This window comes from Neovison vison, chromosome 1, assembly GCF_020171115.1.
Source record: "Neovison vison isolate M4711 chromosome 1, ASM_NN_V1, whole genome shotgun sequence".
Taxonomy (NCBI): Eukaryota; Metazoa; Chordata; class Mammalia; order Carnivora; family Mustelidae; genus Neogale; species Neogale vison.
The window spans coordinates 126,382,037-126,406,475 of record NC_058091.1 but is presented as its reverse complement, the minus strand read 5'-3'; the positions used below and the strand labels follow the sequence as shown (position 1 = coordinate 126,406,475).

Genomic DNA, 24,439 nt, shown 5'->3' with positions numbered 1-24,439 from the left:
AGTCAGGAAACCCCACCCCCGCCTGGAAGCTGGTCCGGGGCGAACCTGGATGTGGCCGCTGCTTCCTCCGCGCAGACGCGCCCCGAGTTATTTACTTTCGTTTCCGCGGCAAACTTCCCGAGGCCTGGGTAAGGAAGGAAAGAAACAGCGGTGGGAGGCTCCGGAATTACTCCGACGCCGCGACAGCCTCGCCGGGACAGGCAGGGGGCGGACGCCCGAGCCTGACACGGGGGTCGCCGGGGATGGAGCTCGGGAGCTCCGGAAGGCCGAGACGCAGAGCGGCCGCGCCCCGCTGCGCGCTCACCGCGCCCGGCTCCGTGGGCCCCGCCGGTCAGTGCGCGTCCGGCCGCGCGGCTCGGGCTCCCTGCCTGCACGGGCGGCGGGCTGACGCACCTCGAGACGCGGGCCCGCCAAAACCGCCGCGCTCCGGGAGCTCTGGTCCGGTGTCCGCGCCCTCTGGGTGTTGAGTGAGGGCGGTGGGGCCGGCGAGAGGGCGTGGACTGCTCGCTCCGCCTCCGCGGGCTCCGCAATCGGGAAAGCCGAGGGCGCGCCTGCCCCGTGGCCTACCCTGCCTTGCACCCAGATTTTAAAATTCCCGGAGATGTCACCCAGAGTATCATGACTTTACTTTGTTTTAGAGTCAGCCGGGAGGCCAAAAGAGGACATGTTACCTAATCATAGAAACCGCCGCCGCTGGGGAGAAGCAGCTTGGTCTAGGGGTAAGCACTGGGTAGATTCCACCACTCCCCGCAACTCCCGCTCTGAGCTCTGCGCGTTATCAGCCCTACAACTTTAGGCAAATTACCATTTTCTTATCTCCCCTCATCCGTGAAGTGGACATAATCGCGCTGTGGAGGAAGAAATGTGATATTTATCTTTAGCCCTTTAGAATGGTGATTGGGAAGTCTCAAGCAACATCGGAAGTGCCATAGGGTTATATTAGAAAGCAGACCATACATACACGATTACATATTGGAGAAAGGTAGGCACTTGACCACTGAACATCAGGGGTTTGAACCGCACGGGAGCACTTGTAGGTGGATATTTTTGGGTAAATGACTACTCTAGTTGTATTTTCCTCGTGATACTCTAAACATTTACATTTCTGTAGTTTACTTTACTGTAAGAATACAGTATATGATATATAATATATAAATTATGTGTTAAATTGACTGTTAGTGTAAGACTTCTAGTCAACAGTTGGCTATTAATAAAGCTTTTTGGGGAGTCACTTTTATGCTAATTTTCAACTGTGTGGGTTCGGTTGGTGCCCCAACCCCTGTATTCAAGGGTCAAATGTATACTTCAAGAGAATAAGAAGCCACAAGCTGGAGAAAATATTTGCAAAAGACATCTGATAAAGAACTGCGATCCAAAATATACTAAAAATTCAACAATAAAGAAAGGAGCAACCCAATTAGAAAAAGGGCAAAAGATCTGAACAGACACCTTACACAGATGACAAACATGGAAAAAGTGCTCAGCATTACAGGTCGTTAGGGAATTGCAGATTTGAAACAACAGTGTGATACCACTACATACCTATTAGAACAGCCAAAATCTGAAACACTGATGATACTTGTTGGTGAGGAAGTGGTGCAACAGGAATTCTCATTCATTATTGGTGTGTGTGTAGATTTTTACGTCCACTTTGGAAGAGAGTTGGGCATTAAAAGCTGAAAATAATCTTACCATTCATATGGTCCAGAAACCACATGGCTTGGTATTTACCCAAATAAGTTGAAAGCTTATGTTTACACAAAAATCTGCCATGAATGTTTATAGCACATTTATTTCTAATTGCCAAAACTTGAAAGCAACCAAGATGTTCTTCAGTAGGTGAATATGCAAAAAACATTTGTTCATCCATGCAATGGAATATTATTCACTTAAAAAAAAGGGGGGGGCGCCTGGGTGGCTCAGTGGGTTAAAGCCTCTGCCTTCGGCTCAGGTCATGATCTTAGGGTCCTGGGATCGAGCCCTGCATTGGGCTCTCTGCTCAGGCGAGGAGCCTGCTTCCTCCCCCCTCTCTCTCTCTGCCTGCCTCTCTGCCTACTTGTGTTCTCTGTCAAATAAATAAAAATCTTAAAAAAAAAAAAAAAGAGCCATCAGGCCATGAAAATGCATGGAGGAAGCTTAAATGTTTATTTCTAAGTGAAAGCTAATCTGAAAAAGGTACATAATAAATGATTCCAACTATATGACATTCTGGAGGAGGCGAAAATACAGAGGCAGAAAAAATCAGGGGTTGTCAGGTTTGCAGGGAGGTGGAGCACAGGATTTTTAGGGCAGCAAAACTATTCTGTATAATGCCATAATAGTGAATACATTATATATTGTCAAAATCCACAAAAGTACAAGAAAAAGTGAAACAGATGTGAACTATGGACTTTGCATGATAATGTGTCAGTGTTGGTTGATTGATTATTAACATAACATGCCACAGTGGTGCAGAATGTTGATGGCAGGGTAGTCTGTCTTTGCAGGTAGGGGAAGAAATAAAATATGCAGGAGCATTCTGCTCTTTCCACTCAATTTTTCTTGGAAACTAAAACTATTAAAAAAAACTTTATTTTTAAAATACCTATAAAAAAGATGAAGGTGGTACCTCTTCAACAAACATTTCTGACTAATGTATACTAAGCAGGTACTAGATATAAGAATATCTGATGGTAGATAGAAGTGATCAAAAAAGGCATTCATCCACTCAATAAATTTGCAGAGCACCTTTTGTAAACACTAAAGACTCAGTTGTGAATAAATAAAAAAATATCTACCCTTGTGGAGATCACATGCTAGTGGGGAAGATGAATGAGTGAGGAAAGTGTGTGGTACATTAGTGGTTAGTGCTAAGAGAGAAAAAAAGAGCACCAAAGTTGGATTGAAGATGTGCATGTATGTATGGAGAGTGGATTCACGGTATTAGATGGGTGGCCAAGTGCAAAGGTTATATTTGAGTAAATAACTAAAGGAAATGAGGGAGGAAGCCATGAGGATATTTTGGGGGAAAGCAAGGACAGAGGCTCAGGATAGGAGCATGGCAAGGAGGTGCCTAAAAGGAAAGAAGATAAAAAGTAGTAATAGAGGATGAGGTTAGAAAAGGTAGATAGGGAGTAGGGAAGACTATGTGAAGCTCTGTAAATGATTTAAAGAAGTTTGCCTTTTACTCTGAATTATGGAGTCATTGAAGGGTTTTGTGTGGAAAAAATCATGGTCCAAATTATAATGGGATCATTTTGGATGCTAAGTTGAAAATACAGTAAAAGGAACAAGAACAGGGGGTGCCTGGTTGGTTCAGTTGGTTAAAACATGAGTCTTTTTTTTTTTTTTTAGATTTGTTTATTTTAGAGCAAGAGCATGTGGGGTGGGGGGGTTTAATCTCCCAAGTTTCCCCAAGAGTCAGAAGCTTAACCAAATGAGCCATTTAAGTACCCCAAGAGTCTGACTCTTGATTTCAGCTCAGGTCATGGTCTCAAGAGTTGTAGAGATCAAGGCCTACATCAGGCTCCACACTCAGTGCAGAGTTTCTTGAGATTCTGTCCGCCCTCTGCCCCTCCCCCTCCTTGCTTGCTTGTTCTCTTTTTCAAATAAGTAAATAAAATCTTTTAAAAAATAAAATAAACAAGCATAAAGTAGAAAGACAAGTTTGAAGGTTGTTACAGTAATGTTGACAGGATAAGGATGGCTTGAATGAGAGTGATAGCAAAGGAGATAGTGAGGAATTGTCAGATTCTAGATAAATATGAAGGTGGAAGTGATGATTAGCTTGGAGATCAGGAACAGAGTGTGAGAAATGAAGAGGAAACCAGAACTTTTCTGTCCTGAGTGTAATTGGAAAGACAGAGTTGCTGATGGAGAAGAGAAAGTAGTGACAACAGCATGTTGGTGGACATATCAGAAACCCTGAGCTTTTAAAGTTTGAGATGTCTATTAAATACCCAGGTGAAGATGTCAAGTAGGCATATATATGTGTGAGTATGGAGTTCAGGGAAGAAGTCCAGGTAATAGAAATAGAAATAGAAATTAGAATGTTACCAACACATGGATGGTATCTAAAACTAAGAGACAAGATCTTCCAGGAAGGGAGTGTTGATATAAAAGAAGAGAGTCAGGAATGAGCCCGGAGCTTCTACAATGTTTAGAGGTCGGGATGAAGAGGAGCCACTAGGAAAGTGGCAGAAACCTAAGGTCAAGGGAGCATCCTTAAGAGAGTGATCAGTTGTGCCAATTGCTGCAAAGAAGTCAAGTGAGATGTGGCCTGAGAATTCACCATTGGATTTGATAACATGGAAATGGTCAATGACTATAGTAATGTAAACTTAAGTGGTATGGTGGGAGCAAAAGCAAGTTTGGAGTACATTCAAGGAAAAGTTGGAGGAGATGGGGAGAAAAATGAGACACAGTGAATATAATTAGGTCTTTGAAGGAATTTTTCAGAAAATGGAGTGAAATTGATACATGAGTCCCTTAGAGAGGCAATTGTTCCATAAAAATGGAAATGTTATCTGGTAAGGGTAATGACAGAGGTATGTTCCAGGTTCTATGGCAGCTGGAAAAGTTCCACTTGAGATGATAATTTTATTCTGGATCAAAAGAATCAGGAAAACCTTCACAAAGGACGTCACATTTAGGTTGAATCTTAAAATATGAGTATTCTGGTCTGCACGGAACTGGTCTCCAAAGAACTTCCTATTCTGGTCTTTACAGAACATTCAGAATGATTCCTTTGCCTTGGAAACAATAATGGAAATGGACAAAATACATGAAATGACTTAAGGCATTAGAGAGCTAATTTCCTTGCTTTTTCTCTGGGGTTATATCTAATTCTATGCATGGGATAATAGAACCTAAGCAGAAAGTAGCAGTGTCACTGAGGACATGAGTTTGGAACTTGAGCAAAATCTCAGAAAGGAGGGAGCTATAAAGAAGTGACCCCAAAGTTATCCATTGATATTACACTCCAGTGATTGGCTGATGACTAAACCATATGTATGTAGGGACAGACCCCAAGAAACCCACAGGCAAGACCAGACCAGAGGCTAAATTGAACAGGATTTTCAGCAGCTTCATAGTGCTAGGGACATAAAGGTTAGAGTTCAAGTCCTGCCAAGCTGAATGGGCCTTGGAAAACACCCCAGGCTTTCTATTAATATCTCACAGAAGGGACAGGCCCTAGGAGTCAGAACCATGCTTGCCTTAGCCTGCTCCGAATGCTAAAACAATACTATAGACTGGGTAGTTAAAACTATACACATTTATTTTCTCACTGTTTTGGAGGTTGGAAGTCTGAGATCAGGATGCCAGCATGGTTAGTTTCTGGTAAAGATCTCTCTTCCTGCCTTGTTAGTGGCCACCATCTTGCTGTGTGTTTGTACGACCTCTCCTTTGTGCACTTGTGGAGAGAGAGAGCAAGTTCTGTGGTGTCTTCTTACAAAGGCGCACATCCCAACATGAAGTTTCCTTCCTCATGAATTCATCTACACCTAATTACCTCCCAAAGTCCCCATCTCTAAATACTATCACATTGGGGGTTAAGCCTTCAATATATGAATTTGGGGCAGGGGACATACAATTCAGTTTACAGCAATTCCCTTGAAATAAGAACATGACCCAAGAATAAAGTCAGAATTGAAATAATCCAGCTCTAACAAAGCGCAGCTTTAACCCACCTAAACAGGACTATGGTAATTTGCTGGTAAACTGTGTGCTTGCCAGAGGAAACTACACTTTTGAAGGTAGACAACACTATTCTGTACTTATACACTTTTTCATAATATCTGGTATCCAATAAAAAGTTACGAAACATGCTTAAAAGTAATAGAACTTAAAAAGGGGGGGGGGAACATACAAGAGAAAGAAATAACCACTTGTGATTCAGATACTGAATAATCAGAAAGGAACTTAAAATAGTTATGATGAGGGCACCTGGGTGGCTTAGTTGGTTTTGTGTCTGCCTTTGGCTCAGGTCATGATCCCAGGGTCCTGGGATTGAGCTCACATGCGGCTCTCTGCTAGGGGGTACCTGCTTCTCCCTTTCCCTCTGCCTGCCGCTCTCTCCCTGATTATGTGCTCTGTCTAAAATAAAAATTTTTTTTAAAAAGATTTTTTAAAAATTTAATTATTTGACAGAGAGAGATCACAAGTAGGCAGAGAGGCAGGCAGAGAGAGAAGAGGAAGCAGGCCCCCTGCTGAGCAGAGAGCCCAATGCGGGGCTTGATCCCAGGACCCTGAGATCATGACCTGAGCCAAAGGCAGAGGCTTAACCCACTGAGCCACCCAGTCGCCCCTCTCTCTCTCTCAAAATAAAATAATCTAAAAAAAAAAAAAAATCAAATGGATGGGATTGATATCACATAAAAGGATTAGGGAAGAGGAGTATAAGGCAATTAAAAAATATCCAGAGTGAAGAACATACAGGAAGATAAATGGAAATAGGGGGAAAAAGCACAAGAGGTATATGGAACATGATGAAAATGTCAAGTATTTATGCTATTGAAATACCAGAGAGAGAGACAGAATGGGATAGGAGAAATATATGAAAAATTACTGACCAAAAATCTTTCAAATTTAATTGTCAAGTGTTAAACAACACGTTCAAAGAACGTTGTAAAACCATACAGGATAAATACAAAGAAAACCACACCTAGACAGAAAAGCCAGTTGGAAATTTAAAAAAAAAAAAAAAAGAAAATCTAAAATTAGCTGGAGGAAAGACCTACTATACTACATTTAAGACAGTAACAGCAATATAGATTTCTTATTTTTCAGTGGAAACTGAAGCCAATGAATTGTCCTCTTTAATGTGCTGATAGGAAAAAAAATTAACATTCCTACCTAAAATTCTGTAGTAGCTAAAATATCCTTCAAAAATGCAAGAAAACACATTTCAGACAACTAGAGCTTAAAGGGTTTATTGCCAGAGAGCTGCATTAAAATAAATACTAAAGGAATTTCTGTAGGCTGGAGGAAAATCATCTCAAAGAGAGCACAGAATGACAGGAAGTAAAAAAACATACTGGAAAGGGTAAATATACATGGATAAATATAGATAAATATTGAATCTTTAAAACAATTATGTGATGAAGATTTGTTGGCTTTAAAACCTATGTAGAAATGAAATATATGATAACTAGTACAGGAATGTTAGAGTTGAGAAAATAGAATTCAACTGTTTTCAGTTTGGGGCCCCTGGGTGGCTCAGTTGGTTAGGTGACTGCCTTCGGCTCAGGTCGTGATCCTGGAGTCCTGGGGTCGAGTCCCACATCAGGCTTCCTGCTCGACAGGGAGTCTGCTTCTCCCTCTGACCCTCCCCCTCTCTCATGCTCTCTCTCTCATTCTTTCTCTCTCTCAAATAAATAAATAAATAAAATCTTAAAAAAAAAGAAAAAAAACTTTTTAGTTTCTAGCATCGTTTATGAAGTGGTAAAAATACTGATTTCTGAAAGACATACCCCAAAATAAATAGTTAATTCCTAAAAGATTAATATATGAATGCATAAATAAAAAGCTGATATGGTGGAAATACAATAATCTAAAACTTTTGAGTAATCTAAAATGAGACAAAGGATGAGAAATACAGGAATAAAGACAGATGGAACAAATAGATGGCAAATAACAATGCGGTAGACTTAAATTCAATTATGTCAATAATAGTGTACACTCCAATTAAAGGACAGTGTAATGTGAAGAAAAATACAAAACTCAACTATATATTGTTTAAAAGAGCCACATTGTAAATATATGGACAGAAAGTCTAAAGGAGAATAATAGAAAAGCTATATAGTGTAAGCACCAACTAAAAAAAGCTGGCATAACTATTCCAATACCAGGCAGAATAGAATTTAAAGGAAGAGATGTTGCGTAACAAAATAGTCAATTTGATGGGAATTTATCACAATTCTAATTTTGTATGTGTCTAATAAGAAAAAGATAATAACATAACAAAAATAAGAAATAGACCTACAATAATAGTTGAATATTTTAACAAACTTCTGTCAGTAATGGCTAGAAAAAACAGACCCCAAAAATCAGTAAAGATATAGAAATATTTGAATAAATAAAACAAACTGACCCAATTGACATATATAGAAAACTAAATTCAACAACTGCAGAATATTCATTCTTTTAAGTACATGTGAAACATTTACCAAAACAGACAATATTCTGCACAATAAAGCAAGTCTCAACAAGTTTCTAAGGACTGAAATCATACACAGCATGTTCGCTGGCTACAATAAAATTAAACTAGATAGCAATAACAGAAAGAGAACTAGAAAGTCCCCAAATACTCACAGGCATCACATTTCTAAATACCTAATGGACCAAGAAAATACTAAAATAATAATTAGAGGGATGCCTGGGTGGCTCAGTCATGTTAGTGTCTGCCTTCAACTCAGGTCATTATCCCAGGGTCCTGGGATTGAGTCTGGCATTGGGCTTCTTGCTCAGCTTCTCCCTCTGTCTGCCACTCCCCCGCCTCTGCGCTCACTCATTCTCTCTCTCTCTCTCTAACAAAAAAGTAAATAAAATCTTTAAAAAAAATTAGAGAATGTTTTGAACTAAATAATAATATGTACAGCATTCATGTGTGTATGTGATGAAGACAAATCAGTGCTTAAAGGTGTATTTTGGCTTCTAAATGCATGCATTATAAAATAAGAGAGGTTGAAAATCAATTATTTGGGTTTTCATCTCAAAAATCTGAAGAATAGAATAGCAAATAAAACTTTAAAAAAATTTTTTTAAATTTTTAAATTTTTTTTATTAACATACAAGCTATTATTAGCCCCAGGGATACAGGTCTGTGAAACACCAGGTTTACACACTTCACAGTACTCACCATAGCATACAACTTCCCCAGTGTCCATAACCCAACCACCCTCTCCCTACCCCCTACCCCAGCAACCCTCAGTTTGTATTTTGTGAGATTAAGAGTCTCATGGTTTTTCTTCCTCCCGATCCCATCTTGTTTCATTTATTCCCTTCCTACCCACCAAACCCTCCATGATGCCTCTCAACTTCCTCATATCAGGGAGATCATGTGATAATTCTTTCTCTGATTGATTTATTTCGCTAAGCATAATACCCTGTAGTTCCATCCATGTTGTCGCAAATGGCAGGATTTAATTTCTTTTGATGGCTGCATAGTACTCCATTGTGTGTGTGTGTATCACATCTTCTTTATCCATTCATCTGTTGATGGACATCTAGGTTCTTTCCATACTTTGGCTATTGCAGACATTGCTGCTGTAAATATTTGGATGCCCATGTCCCTTCAGATCACTACATTTGTATCTTTACAGTAAATACCCAGTACCATGATTGCTGGGATGCAGGGTAGGTCTATTTTCAACTTTTTGAGGAACCTCCATGGTGTTTGCCAGAATGGTTGCACCAGCTTGCATTCCCACCAGTAGTGTAGGAGGGTTCCCCTTTCTCCACGTCCTCATCAGCGTCTGTCATTTCCTGTTAATTTTAGCCATTCTGAGTGGTGTGAGGTGGTATCTCACTGTGGTTTTGATTTGTATTTCCCTGATGCCGAGTGATGTGGAACAGTTTTTCATGTGTCTCTTGGCCATCTGGATGTCTTCTTTGCAGAAATGTCTGTTCATGTCCTCTGCCCATTTCTTGATTGGACTATTTGTTCTTTGGGTGTTGAGTTTGATAAGTTCTTTATAGATTTTGGATACTAGTCCTTTATCTGATATGTTGTTTGCAAATACCTTCTCCCATTCTGTCAGTTGTCTTTTGGTTTTGTTAACTGTTTCCTTTGCTGTGCAGAAGCTATTGATCTTGATGAAGTCCCAGTAGTTCATTTTTGCCCTTGCTTCCCTTGCCTTTGGTAATGTTCCTGCAAAGAAGTTGCTGCGGCTGAGGTTGAAGAGGTTGCTGCCTGTATTCTCCTCAAGGATTTTGATGAATTCCTTGCTCTTATTGAGGTCCTTCATCCATTTTGAGTCTATTTTTGTGTGTGCTAAGGAAATGGTCCAGTTTCATTTTTCTGCGTGTGGCTGTCCAATTTTCCCAGCACCATTTGTTGAAGAGACTGTCTTTTTTCCACTGGACATTATTTCCTGCTTTGTCAAAGATTAGTTGACCATAGAGTTGAGGGTCTATTTCTGGGCTCTCTATTCTGTTGCATTGATCTGTGTGTCTGTTTTTGTGGCAGTACCATACTGTCTTGATGACAGCTTTGTAATAGAGCTTGAAGTCTGGAATTGTGATGCCACCAACATTGGCTTTCTTTTTCAACCTTCCTCTGGCTATTTGTGGTCTTTTCTGGTTCATATAGATTTTAGAATTATTTGTTCCATTTCTTTGAAAAAAAAATTGATGGGATTTTGATAGGGATTGCATTAAACCCTGTGTAGATTGTGTAGATTGCTTTAGGTAGCATAGACATTTTCACAGTATTTGTTCTTCCAATCCATGAGCATGGAACATTTTTCCATCTCTTCTTGTCTTCCTCAATGTCTTTCATGAGTACTTTATAGTTTTCTGAGTACAGATTCTTTGCCTCTTTGGATAGGTTTATTCCTAGGTATCTTATGGTTTTGAGTGCAATTGTAAATGGAATTGACTCCTTAATTTCTCTTTCTTCTGTCTTGTTGTTGTTGTATAGAAATGAAATTGATGTCTGTGCATTGATTTTATATCCTGACACTTTACTGAATTCCTGTACAAATTTTAGCAGATTTGGAGTGGAGTCTTTTGGGTTTTCCACATGAAGTATCATATCATCTACAAAGAGTGATAGTTTGACTTCTTCTTTGCTGATTTGGATGCCTTTAATTTCTTTTTTGTTGTCTGATTGCTGAGGCTAGAACTTCTGGTACTATCTTGAATAGCAGTGGTGATAATGGACATCCCTGCCATGTTCCTGACATTAGCGGAAAAGCTCTCAGTTTTTCTCCATTGAGAATGATAATTTGCTATGGGTTTTTCATAGATGGCTTTGATGATATTGAGGTATGTACCCTCTATCCCTACACTTTGAAGAGTTTTGATCAGGAAAGGATGCTGTACTTTGTCAAATGCTTTTTCAGCATCTATTGAGAGTATCATGTGGTTCTTGTTCTTTCTTTTATTAATGTATTGTGTCACATTGATTGATTTGCGAATGTTGAATTGACCTTGCAGCCCTGGAATAAATCCCACTTGGTCGTGGTGAACAATCCTTTAATGTACTGTGGGTCCTATTTGCTAGTATTTTGGTGAGAATTTTTGCGTTTGTGTTCATCAAGGATATTGGTCTGTAATCCTCTTTTTTGATGGGATCTTTGTCTCATTTTGGGATCAAAGTAATGCTGGCCTCATAAAATGAGGAAGTTTTCCTTCCATTTCTATTTTTTGGAACAGTTTCATGAGAATAGGAATTAATTCTTCTTTAAATGTTTGGTAGAATACCCCTGGGAAGCTGTCTGGCCCTGGGCTCTTGTTTGTTGGGAGATTTTTGATGACTGCTTCAGTCTCCTTACTGGTTATGGGTCTGTTCAGGTTTTCTATTTCTTCCTGGTTCAGTTGTGGTAGTTTATTTGTCTCTAGGAATGCACCTGTTTCTTCCAGATTGTCAAATTTGCTGGCGTATAGTTGCTCATAAAATGTTCTTATAATGGTTTGTATTTCTTTGGTGTTAGCTGTGATCTCTCCTCTTTCATTCATGATTTTATTTATTTGAGTCCTTTCTCTTTTCTTTTTTTTTAAAGTCTGGCCAGGGGTTTACCAATACTAATTTCTTAAAAGAACAAGCGCCTAGTTTCATTGATTTGTTCTATTGTTTTTCTTTGTTGGTGGTGGTTTTTTTGTTTTGTTTTTGTTTTGTTTTGTTTTGTTTCTATTTCATTGATTTCTGCTCTGATCTTTACTATTTATCTTGTCCTGTTGGGTTTAGGCTTACTTTGTTTTTCTTTCTCCAGCTCCTTTAGGTGTAGGGTTAGGTTGTGTATTTGAGACCTTTCTTGTTTCTTGAGAAAGACTTGTATCGCTGTGTATTTTTCCCTCAGGACAGCCTTTGCTGTGTCCCACAGATTTTGAACTGTTGTGTTTTTATTATTATTTGTTTCCATGTATTTTTTCAATTCTTCTTTAATTTCCTGCTTGACCCATTCATTCTTTAGAAGGATGCTCTTTAGCCTCCATGTATTTGGGTTCTTTCCAAATTTCCTCTTATGATTGAGCTCTAGCTTCAGAGCATTGTGGTCTATGCAGGAAATGATCCCAGTCTTTTGGTATGGGTTGAGATCTGATTTATGACCCAGGATATAATCTATTTTGGAGAATGTTCCATGTGCACTAGAGAAGAATGTGTATTCTGTTGCTTTGGGATGGAATGTTCTGAATATATCTGTGATGTCTATCTGGTCCAGGGTGTTATTTAAGGCCTTTATTTCCTTGTTGATATTTTGCTTGGATATCTGTCCATTTCAGTGGGGGGGGGTGTTAAAGTCCCCTGCTATTATCGTATTATTGCTGATGCATTTCTTTGATTTTGTTATTAATTGGTTTATATAGTTGGCTGATCCCATGTTAGGGGCATAGATATTTAAAATTGTTAGATCTTCTTGTTGGACAGACCCTTTGAGTATGATATAGTATCCTTCCTCATCTCTTATTATAGTCTTTGGCTTAAAATCTAATTGATTTGATATAAGGATTGCAACTCCAGCTTTCTTTTGATGTCCATTAGCATGGTAAATTGTTTTCCGCCCCCTCACTTTAAATCTGGAGGTGTCTTTGGGTCTAAAATGAATTTCTGGTAGACAGCATATTGATGGGTTTTGGTGTTCTATCCATTCTGATACACCGTGTCTTTTGATTGGGGCATTTAGCCCATTTACATTGAGGGTAACTGTGGAGAGATAAGAATTTAGTGCCATTGTATTGCCTGTAAGATGACTGTTACTGTATATTGTCTCTGTTCCTTTCTGATCTACTACTTTTAGGCTCTCTCTTTGCTTAGAGGACCCTTTCCAATATTTCCTATAGAGCTGGTTTGGTGTTTGAAAATTCTTTTAGTTTTTGTTTGTCCTGGAAGCTTTTTATCTCTCCTTCTATTTTCAGTGACAGCCTAGCTGGATATAGTATTCTTGGCTGCATGTTTTTCTTGTTTAGTGCTCTGAATATATCATGCCAGTTCTTTCTGGCCTGCCAGGTCTCTGTGGATAAGTCTGCTGCCAATCTAATATTTTTACCATTGTATGTTACAGACTTCTTGTCCTGGGCTGCTTTCAGGATTTTCTCTTTGTCACTAAGACTTGTGAGTTTTACTATTAGATGACGGGGTGTGGACCTACTCTTATTGATTTTGAGGGGGTTCTCTGCACTTCCTGGATTTTGATGCTTGTTCTTTTTGCCATATTACAGAAATTCTGTACAATAATTTGCTCCAGTATATCTCCCCCCCCCTTTCTTCTTCTTCTGGAATTCCAATTATTCTAATGTTGTTTCATCTTATGGTATCACTTATCTCTTGAATTCTCCCTTCGTGGTCCAGTAGTTGTTTGTCTCTCTTTTGCTCAGCTTCTTTATTCTTTGTCATTTGGTCTTATATATCACTAATTCAATTTTCTGCCTCATTTATCCTATCAGTAAGAGCCTTTATTTCTTATTGCAACCTCATTAATAGCTTTTTTGATTTCACCTTGGTTAGATTTTAGTTCTTTTATTTCTCCAGAAAGGGCTTTTATTTCTCCACGCAGCGCTTCTCTAATATGTTCCATGCCCTTTTCGAGCCCAGCTAGCACCTTGAGAATCGTCATTCTGAAACTCTAGATCTAACATATTACCAATGTCTGTATTGATTATGTCCCTAGCCTTTGGTACTGCCTCTTGTTCTTTTTTTGGGGGGTGAGTTTTTCCGCCTTGTCATTTTATCCAGATAAGAATATATGAAGAAGAGAATAAACTACTAAAAGTGTGGCAAAGACCCCAGGAAAATGTGCATTAACTAAATCAGAAGAGACCCCAAATCGTGGGGGGAAAGAAAGGGAATAAAGAGAAATTTTTAAAAATTATATTAAATAAAAAGGAAAAGAAAAAAGAAAATATATATATTAGACTGGTGAGTAGAACAGAGCCACCCACTTAATTTTGGGAGTATTTTGGTCTCTTAGAAGAAACTACCTCCCAAAATTTTAAAGAAAAAAAAATATATGTATGCACACACACACACATACACATACATATATGTATACACACACACACACAGAAATAAGGGTAAACATGATGAAGGGATGAAATATGACTATATGGATAAAAATTTTTTTAAAAAATTCTAAAATGGAGTTGATAATATAAGTTGGTTGGGAACAAGAAGAAAAGGAAGGTGGAGACAGTTTGTTCAGGCTGGAGTCTAGAACAAAGCCCTGTGCTAGATTTAGGGTATATTTTGATCTATTAAATAGAAGAAGTTGTATCCCCAAATTTTTTTAGAAGAAAAAACCCTATGTGTATACAAAAAATAAAGTTAGATACAATGAAGGATAAAATATGACTATAATAATGAAGGTTCAAAAAGATTTTTTTTAATGAAAGGTATTGTTAAGATAAACTAGTTAAAAAACGTTATAAGAGGAAAGAGTAAAATTTTTAAAAATTAGAATAAGAAAAAATTTAAAAAATTAAATAACTTTGTAAGACTAAAGAATCATGGGGAGAAAGATAGCCATGACTTTCATGCTTTGCTTTCTCCTCCTCTAGAATTCTGCTGTTCTCCTTGATAAGTGAACTTGGTCTTGGCTGGATTTCTTGCTGATCTTTTGGGGGAGGGCCTGTTGTAGTGATTCTCAAGTGTCTTTGCCTGAGGCAGAATTGTGCTGCCCTTGCCAGGTGCCAGACTAAGTAATTGGCTCAGGTTCAGTCTTGGGAGTTTTTGTTCCCTGAACGCTTTCCATAGAGCTCCGGAGAATGGGAATGAAAATGGCAGCTTCCCAGTCTCCAGCCTGGAGGAGGTGAGAGCTTGGGGCCCTACTCCTTAGGGTGCCCTCAGAGAAAAGCACTCAATCACTCCCGTCTCCCTGGTCTCTGGCCATGCTCTGAGCTCACCTGGCCTGTGACCGAGCATTTCTGTCTCTGGAACACAGCTTCATGGAGTCTCAAAACCCAGCAGATCCCTGCCGATCTTCCAGGGGTGTCTCCCTGGATCTGCCACTTATGGGGTCCCTGTTCAGAGAGCAGTGGTTTGACTGTGCTGTGGATCACAGTTTAAGGTAACCCCGAGCTGAGAGCTCACTCCTCGTCTCTGTTAGCTTCCCCACCGGCAAGCTCTTCAGACACCCCCGATCGTTCTGTGACCCCATGGGACCTGAGACCACACTGTCCCCATGATGGCTCCACTCCCGCTTATCCTCTGGAGCAATGTCCCTCAGTGGAGCAGACTTCTAAATGTTCTGATTTTGTGCTCTGTTGCTCCACCCCTTGCCGGGAGCTGGCCCCATTGCTTTGGGGCCGCTTTGGATTCAGTTCTCCAAAGGTCCTACCTTTCAGAAAGTGGTCAATTTTCTGTTTCTAGAATTGCTCTTCTCATCGATCTCCTGTTGGATATGTAGGTGTTCAGAATGCTTTGATAAACTATCTAGCTGCTCTCCTGCTACCTGATGTCATCTCAGCCTGCTACTCCTGTGCCATCTTGACTCCTCCCTAGCAAATTAACCTTAAAGAAAATACAGTAAATTCTAATACAAAAAGAGAATAAATCATTGAAATAAAAACCAAACATACAAAAAAAGGAGTCAAGAAAAAGTTGATACTCTATATAAAATTCACCCCTGAGCAAGACCCACCCAGTTGAGAGAGAGAAAAGAACCCACTGATATTCAAAATGAAAAAGATGACATCAATACAGAACTTTAAAGCATTGAAAAGAAAATAAGAAATTACTATTAACTACCTTATGCCATTAATTTGACAATGTTGATGAAATAGATAAATTTCTTGAAACATTTAACTTGCTAAAACTGATCTAAGAAGAAATAGAACATTATAATTGTCCTATATCTCTTGAATAAATTGAAAGCATCTTTAAAAATCAAAAAAAATACCACACCCAATTGACTTCACTGGTAGGTTTTTCTAACCATTGAAGATGAACTAGTGCAAATTCTACACAAACTTCTCAAAAGTTTTTAAGATAGCTTAAACATAGTAGCCAAACCTGACAAGGACAGCACTAGAAAGGAAAGTCATGTTATAATATATCTCATTAACATAGGTGCAAACAATCCTAAATTGGATATTATCAAATTGAATTTAGAGATATATTAATACAATAATACATTATGACCAAAGGTCTTATTTCATAAATGTAATGTTGTTTTAACATTCAAAAATCAGAGTAATTTACCACATTACAGAAGAATAAAAAATCATATGCTCTCAAAAGATACAGAGGAAGGGTTGATAAAAATTTGAGACTTGTTCATGGTGAAACTAAGAATGGAAGAGAACTGCCTTAATCAGATAAGGAATATTTACAAAAACCATAGATAACATCATACTTAATAGTGATACATTAAACACTTTCCCTTGAGATCAGGAACAAGGCAAGGAGGTCCACTATCACTTATTTTCAAAACTATACTGGAAGTTCCGGCCAATGCACTATAGAAATTAAAGAGAATATTAATTCTCTTTATATAATATATAAATTATATTTTATATAATATAAGTTATATAAAAAATTAAATTTTATATAATATAAATTATATAATATAAATTATAAATTATCTTTATATAATATATAAATTTAAATATAAAGAGAAATTAAAGACCTATAAATACTGGAATGAGAGAAATAAAGCTGCCATTATTTTCAGATGAAATTACTATGTGGGTAGATTCTAAAGGAACAAAACAAACTATTAAAATAAAGTGAATTAGTGGGGCATCTAGGTGGCTCAGTGGGTTAAAGCCTCTACCTTCGGCTCAGGTCATGATCCCAGGGTCCTCTGGGATCATCGGGCTCTCTGCTCAGCAGGGAGCCTTCTTCCTCCTCTCTCTCTGACTGCTTCTCTGCCTGCTTGTGATCTCTGTCTGTCAAATAAATAAAATCTTTAAAAAAAGTGGGCGCCTGGGTGGCTCAGTGGGTTAAGCCGCTGCCTTCGGCTCAGGTCATGATCTCAGGGTCCTGGGATCGAGTCCCGCATCAGGCTATCTGCTCAGCAGGGAGCCTGCTTCCTCCTCTCTCTCTGCCTGCCTCTCTGCCTACTTGTAATCTCTCTCTGTCAAATAAATAAATAAAATCTTTAAAAAAAAATCTTTAAAAAAAGTAAAGTGAATTAGTAAGGTTAGTGGATTCAAGATAAATATTAAAAATAATCTGTATTTCTATATCTAGCAAGATGTGTTAGAAGATAGAAAAGCAATAGCATTGAATTATAATAGCTTTGAAAGGAATTAATACAGTGAGAAATATGTAGGACCTCTACAAAAATAACTACAAAACATTGCCAAGAGACATGAAGAAATACCTAAATAAAGAAGAGAATGTTTCCTGTTCCTCAATTCATAGAATTGATGTTAAGATGCTAATTCCCCTTAAATTAAATCACTTTTTTCAAATTTTATGAATTGTAGTTTTGATATCAAGTCTAAGAACTCTGTTTCCAAGCCTAGGTCATGAAAGTATTTTCCTGTATTTTCTATCTAGAAGTTTTATAGCTTTATATTTTATGTTTAGAAGTATTTATTTCAGTTAATATTTATATAGGTATGATGCTTAATTTAGATCAAATCTCTTCACTTTTCTCCCTCTCTCTGAACATGGATGTCCAGTAGTTCAGCATGATGTGTTGTAAAGACTATCCTCTGAATTGCTTGGGCACATTAATCAAAATTCGCTTGGTTTGCCCATTGTCAGTTCCACGTGTAAAGAGTGTGTAAGTCACTACTCCCATCATTACAGTAAGAAAAAAAAAATGTGAACAACCTGAAATCAGTACCTTCTTTAGACCCAACAGAGAATCAAGGTCAAAAGGCAAACCTTTACCCTGATATCTGTGGGGGGGAAAAAATACAAAGAATCACAATATTACCATACCCGGAGTAGAAACCACCAGGGAGATAAACTAGTAGAACAATTAAATGGTGATTTTGGTGAATTGCTAGGGGATAAATGGGCATTAGCTTGAGAGTAAGGAACTATTGAAGACTCAGTGTTAGAGGATACTTTCATCAGTTTTACCACCAGGAACTCCACTAGGTTCACAGAAAAAGAACCAACACAAAACAAGAATTTGCTCCCGTTTTTGTTATGGGGAGGAGGAAAGAAACCATTTTGATATACACCCAAAGAGTTCACATATCCAAGACTGCTCTCCAAAGGAAAAAACTTTGCCAGAACCTAATATATATGGGGGGAGAAAAATCAAGCCACTGAGAACTAAAAAACTAAGATTTAATCATAAGATTATCGAATGCTTCCTCTCCTTCACACATTACCACATCAAAAGGGTTCCACGATAATACCAGTGGATTAAAATGGACAGACCTAGAAAATACCAACTCTATTTGAAATAGAGTACTTAGGAAAATCCAAAAACAATAGAGGAGAAGGGAGATAAGGGAACTAGAGAAAGCTGAAGCCTCTGGAACCTACAGCTATAGCAAACATTAAATATGGCCTAATTCATAGATTAACATAAAGCCTCTTACTAATGACCTAGTTACATAATTTAATATTGTCCATAATTTACACCTTGTCCATATGTCTACTGTCAACAAAAAAATTGTAAGGCACACTACAAGTCAAGAATAAAAAGAGTCCAAATAGATAAATCAAACATCAAAACCAGACTCAGATGTGAAAATGTTTTGGAATTCTAAGCCAGGGCATTTAAAACACTATGATTAATATGCTGCAGGATCTAGTGAGCTAAGTAGATAACTTGCAAGAACTTAAGTGGAGAGACAGAAACTTTATGAAAGAAATGAAAGATAAATATTAGAATTCAGAGCACTACCAAATGAAGAATGCCTTTGATGGGTTCATCAGTAGAATGAACATGACCAAGTAAAGTGAGTTTGAAGACAAATCAGTAGAAACTTTCCAAACTGAAATGCAAAGAGGAAAAAAGAAGATGATAAAAACAGAACAAAGCATCTAAGAAAAAAACAGTGGAACCGCTATAAAAGTTGCAATAAACATGTAATTGGAATACCAGAAAGAAAAGAGAAAAAAATCAGGAGGAATATTTGTGATGATAGAGAAACAAGCGTAAGAATTCCATCTGGAATGATACCAGGAAAATGACAGAGTAGGAAGCTCTAGGTTCTTGTACACACACACACACACACACACACCATTTAAAAAACAGGTAGAAATTATCTGAAACAATTTTATAAGAACTGTCAAAGATTTATAGCATCCAAGTGAACACAGAATCAAGAAGAGGGCCCTTTGTCCCCTGGATGGGGGATACTGTCACCACCTGGCCCATGCCCTGCCTTCATTTCAGTCACCAGGTGGTGAAAATTTTAAAAAAGAGCAATTAGCTTTGAAGAATTCAGTAATCAAAATGAAAAGTACACGAGAGGGAATCAATAGTAGATTACCAGATACAGAAGAATGAGTCAGCAGCCTAGGAAACATGGTAATGGAAAGGCCCAAACTGAAAAGCAAGAAGAAAATAGAATTTTAAAAAATAAGGAGAGTTTAAGGACTATCTTGAACAATATCAAGTGAACCTTCATACTATAGAGTTCCCAGAAAAAGAAAAGAGAAAGGGTCAGGAAACTTACTTGAAGAAATAATAACTAAAAACTTCCCTAACCTAAGAAAAGAAACAGACATCCAGATTCAGGAATCACAGAGAGTTCCAGACGAATTGACACATAATAATTAAAATGTCAAAGATTAAAAAGAAAGAGAAAATTTAAATAGCAGTAAGAGAGAAGCAAATAGTTACATACAAAGGAAACACCATAAAGTTATCCATTGATTTTTCAGCAGAAACTTTACAGACTGGAAAGGAGAGGAATGATCTCTTCAAAGACTGGAAGAAAAAACTCTACACCCAGGAATACTCTACTGTCAGGGCTATCATTCAGAATTGAAGGAGAAATAATGAGTTTCTCAGACAAAAAAAAAACAAAAAACAAAAAACAAATGAGTTCATCACCACTGAACTAGCCTTATAAGAAATGTTAAAATGATGTCTTTAAGTGAGAAAAAAGAGCCAAAAATAGAAGTAAGAAAATTATGAATAAAAAGATGTAAAATATGACAACATATACATAAAATGTGGAGGTGTGGTTAAAAAGAAGGTGTTTAAAGATGTGTTCAAGCTTAAATACCGATCAACTTTAAATATAAAGTGCTGTACACTTCGGATATTATATATGAATCTCATGGTAACCTACAACCCCAAACCTAAAATAGATCCACCAAAAAAAAAAAAAAAAAAACAAAAAACGAGAAAGAAGGCCAAGCATAACACTACAGAAAATCATCAATCACAAAAAGGAAGAGAAGAAGAAAGAAATGGAGAACAACCAAAACAACCAGAAAACAATTAACAAAATGTGAATGAGTAAATATCCATCAATAATTACTTTTAGTATAAGTGGCCTAAATGCTCCAATCAAAAGACAGTTGCAAAATAGGTGAAAAAACAAGACCATCTATGCTACCTATAAGACACTCACTTCAGAGCTAAACACACGTAGACTAAAAGTGAAAAGATGGGAAAAGATATTCCATGTAAATGGAAGTGGAGGGGAGCCCTAGTAGTAATAGAATATTTTGATAAAATAGGCATTCAAACAAAGAGTGTAAGAAGAGATGAAGAAGGGAATTACATAATGATAAAGGAATAAATGCAACAATATATGTAAGAATTACAAATACCTATGTGCCCAACATTAGAGCACTTATATATAAAGCAAATATTAACATACCTAAAGGGAGAAATTGACGGTAACACAATATTAGTAGGGGACTTTAACACCCCATTCACACCAATGGATAAATTATCCAGACAGAAAATCAATAAGGAAAGAATGTCTTTGAATGATACATTATACTGGATGGATTTCAGAGATATATACAGAGCATCCCATCCAAAACCAGAATACACCTTTTTCTCAAGTGTACATAAAACATTCTTCAGGGTAGATCACATGTGAGGCCACAAAGAAAGTTTTGATGAGAAGATTGAAATCATATCATACCCCTTTTACCTCAATGGTATGATAGTAGAAGTTAATCACAAGGAAAAAAACTGGCAGTTATGTCTGGATGGCTCAGTCAGTTACGTGTCTGCCCTCAGCTCAGATCATGATCTCCAGGTCCTGGGATCAAGCCTTGCATTGGGCTGTCTGCTCAGCTGAGAGTCTGCTTCTCCCTTTCCCTCTGTGATCTCTCTTGCTTTCCCTCTTTCTCAAATAAATACATAAAATCTTTTTAAAAACCCCACAACATGTGGAGGCTAAAGAACATGTTACCAAAGGGTCAATAAAGAAATTGAAGTGGAAACAACAGCAAAAAAATAAATGGAGACAAATGTAAATGAAAACACAATGGTCCAAACTCTTTGGGACAAAGCAAAAACATTTCTAAGGGGGAAATGTATAGCAATACAGGCTTCCCTCAAGAAATAAGAAAAATTTCAAATAATCTAAATTTATAACTAAAGAAACTAGGGGAAAAAAGAACAAACTAAACCCAAGGTTAGTACCAGGAACAAAATAATAAAGAGCAGAGCAAAAATAAATGAAATAGAGACTAAAAAGAAAAAAAAAAAGATTAATGAGAGGGGGCTAAGATGGCCATGCAGTAGGAAGACACCAGGCTTGCCTCATCCTTCAAACACAGCTACATAACTCAAATTTTAAATACCAAAGAAATGGACCTAAGGACTGACAGAAAAAACCCACACAACTAGAGGGAGAGAAGAGGCCATATTGAGGAAAGAAGGAAGTGTGCAGACAGGATGTGGTTTGGGGAAAAAACAAATCATGGGTGATGTAGTGGGGAGGAAGCCCTGGATATGGAGAAAGGTGAGAGAGAATGGAGTACATAGGAATACACACAATGAGAACACTTACGCGAAGCCATTGGCTAGGAAAATGAGAGGGGCTGATTCTCATGAGTTTTTGCAACCAGTTGGACTGAAACACTGGAGTTTTATAGGTCAGTGGGCTTGGCTGAGATAGATGCCTGAGGTGTTGCCCTGTCCTGGAGAGAAGACATGCAAGCAACCCCATGGCAGACAGCGCCATCTGACAATTTACTAATGTGTGTGGGAAGAGACTGCTCTTCTTGGAGCACATCTGTGATAAATGGCATTTGGAGAGTTGCATCTCCGGGGACAAAAGGGCTGGTGGGTGCCATTTCCCTTCCCCACCTCTCAGCATAGGTGCAGAGACACCTACTGAGTGCAGCTAACCAGGACACTGGCTGTTTAGCTTTGTTCCAAATCCCACAAACCTGCACTCTGGCTCAACTGCCCTTTTGGGTCAAACCTTCATCAGTCTCACCATAGTGAGACCCTCCCGCTGAATACCAGTGCAGATCCCTGCCACACCAGGTACCTAAATTTTGGAGCTTTGTAAGTCAGCAGACTTGGATGGGATAGAGCTTGAAGTGCACTGCAGTTCTCCAGGAAAGCAACCAACGAACCCAAACACAGGCAGCATGGAAACAGTGATGTGAAAAATGCCTGGGATATATGAAGGGGAAATGATTGGCTCTTTTGAGGGTGCTTTTCTGAGAGCAGCAAGCACAGAGTTCCCTCTCTGGGCAGAAGGAAGTTGGCTGGCACCATTTCCTTCCCCAGCCTCTCAACATAAACCAACATCAATAAACAACACAGTACCAACCCTAGCTGCCTAACCTGCTTAGACCAAGTCCCATCTCTCTGCACTCTATTGGTACTGCTTTTTCTGGGAAGGTGTACTTAAGGCCCAGGACAGTGGACCTTTTCCCCAGAAGACAAGCAAAACCCCTTGCACACACCACATCTATCTCCTATAGAGTTCTGCAAGGCTTCAGTTCTAGTGGAAATAGCATCAGGTCTCAATTAACATGCAGACTAGAGCACACGTACTTAAAACTCTCCACACTCTGGCCAAGGGCCAAACACTGTCCACTGCAGGCAAGGAGAGCCTCTGAAGGACTGGCCTAAAGGATAGAGCAAGGGTTCCTCTTTGCAAGAGACTCAGTTTAGATCCAAAGACACCTCCAGATTGAAAGTGTGAGGGTGAGAAGTGACTTATCCTGCTAATGGCCATCAGAAGAAAGCCAGGGGTGGCAATCTTTATATTAGATAGGTTAGATTTAAACCAAAACTGTAATAAGAGATGAAGAAGGACACTGTATCATAATTAAAGAGTTTATCCAACAAAAAGATTTAACAATTGTAAATATTTATGCCTACAACTTGGGAGCACCCAAATATAGAAAATGATTAATAACAAACATAAAGAAATTCATTAATAATACAGTAATAGTAGTAAAAGGCTTTAACACCCCACTCATGTCAATCAATGTACAGATCATCTAAGAAAATCAGCAAGGAAACGGTGGCTTTGAATGACACACTTGATAAGATGGACTCAACAGATATATTCACAACATTTCTTACTAAAGCACCAGAATATACACTCTTCTCAAGTGTACATAGGACATTCTCCAGAATAGATCACATACTGGGTCACAAATCAGACCTCGACAAGGATAAAAAGATTGAAATCATATCATGCATATATTCAGACCGCCATGCCATGACACTGGAAGTCAACCACAAGAAAAATATTGGAAAGATCACAAATACACGGAGGCTAAACAATATGCTACTAAAGAATGAATGGGTCAACCAGGAAATCAATGAAGGAATTAAAAATATACACCGAACAAATGAAAATGAAAACACAATGGTCCAAACCTTTGGAATGCAGCAAAAGCAGTTCCAAGAGGGAAGTAGATAGCAACATAGGCCTATCTCAAGAAGCAAGAAAAATCCCTAACAAATAAAAAAACCTAACCTTAAACCTAAAGGAGTTAGAAAAAGAACAACAAACAAAGCCTAAAGCCAGTTGAAGAAGGGAAATAATAAAGGTCAGAACAGAAATAAATGATATAGGAGCACCTGGGTGGTGCAGTTGGTTAAGTGTCTGACTCTTGGTTTCAGCTCAAGTTGTGATCTCAGGATCCTGGGATTGAATCTTACATTGGGCTCCACATTCAGCATGGAGTCTGCTTGAGATTTTCTCTCTATTCTCCCTCTGCCTCTCCTGCTTATGCTTCCCTTCTCTCTCTCTCAAATAAATAAATAAAATCTTTAAAAAAGAGAGAAAGAGGGACGCCTGGGTGGCTCAGTTGGTTGGACGACTGCCTTCGGCTCAGGGCATGATCCTGGAGTCCCGGGATCGAGTCCCACATCAGGCTCCCAGCTCCATGGGGAGTCTGCTTCGCTCTCTGACCTTCTCCTCGCTCATGCTCTTT

The 24,439-nt window shown here is 38.5% G+C and overlaps 1 protein-coding gene and 1 long non-coding RNA gene across 2 annotated transcripts in view; one reads left to right on the top strand and one right to left on the bottom strand.

The window, feature by feature from the left end:
- Positions 1-121, bottom strand: part of RIPK1 (receptor interacting serine/threonine kinase 1) — a 39,369-nt gene extending 39,248 nt beyond the window's left edge. Inside the window, exon 1 of the mRNA XM_044258016.1 lies at positions 46-121. The gene's annotated coding sequence lies outside the window, so the exon portion shown is untranslated. The remainder of the gene's footprint in view (positions 1-45) is intronic.
- The window catches only part of LOC122912362, a 45,137-nt gene continuing 20,737 nt past the window's right edge, over positions 40-24,439 (top strand). The window contains exons 1-2 of the long non-coding RNA XR_006385604.1: positions 40-128; positions 639-719. This is a non-coding gene — a long non-coding RNA (uncharacterized LOC122912362). The remainder of the gene's footprint in view (positions 129-638; positions 720-24,439) is intronic.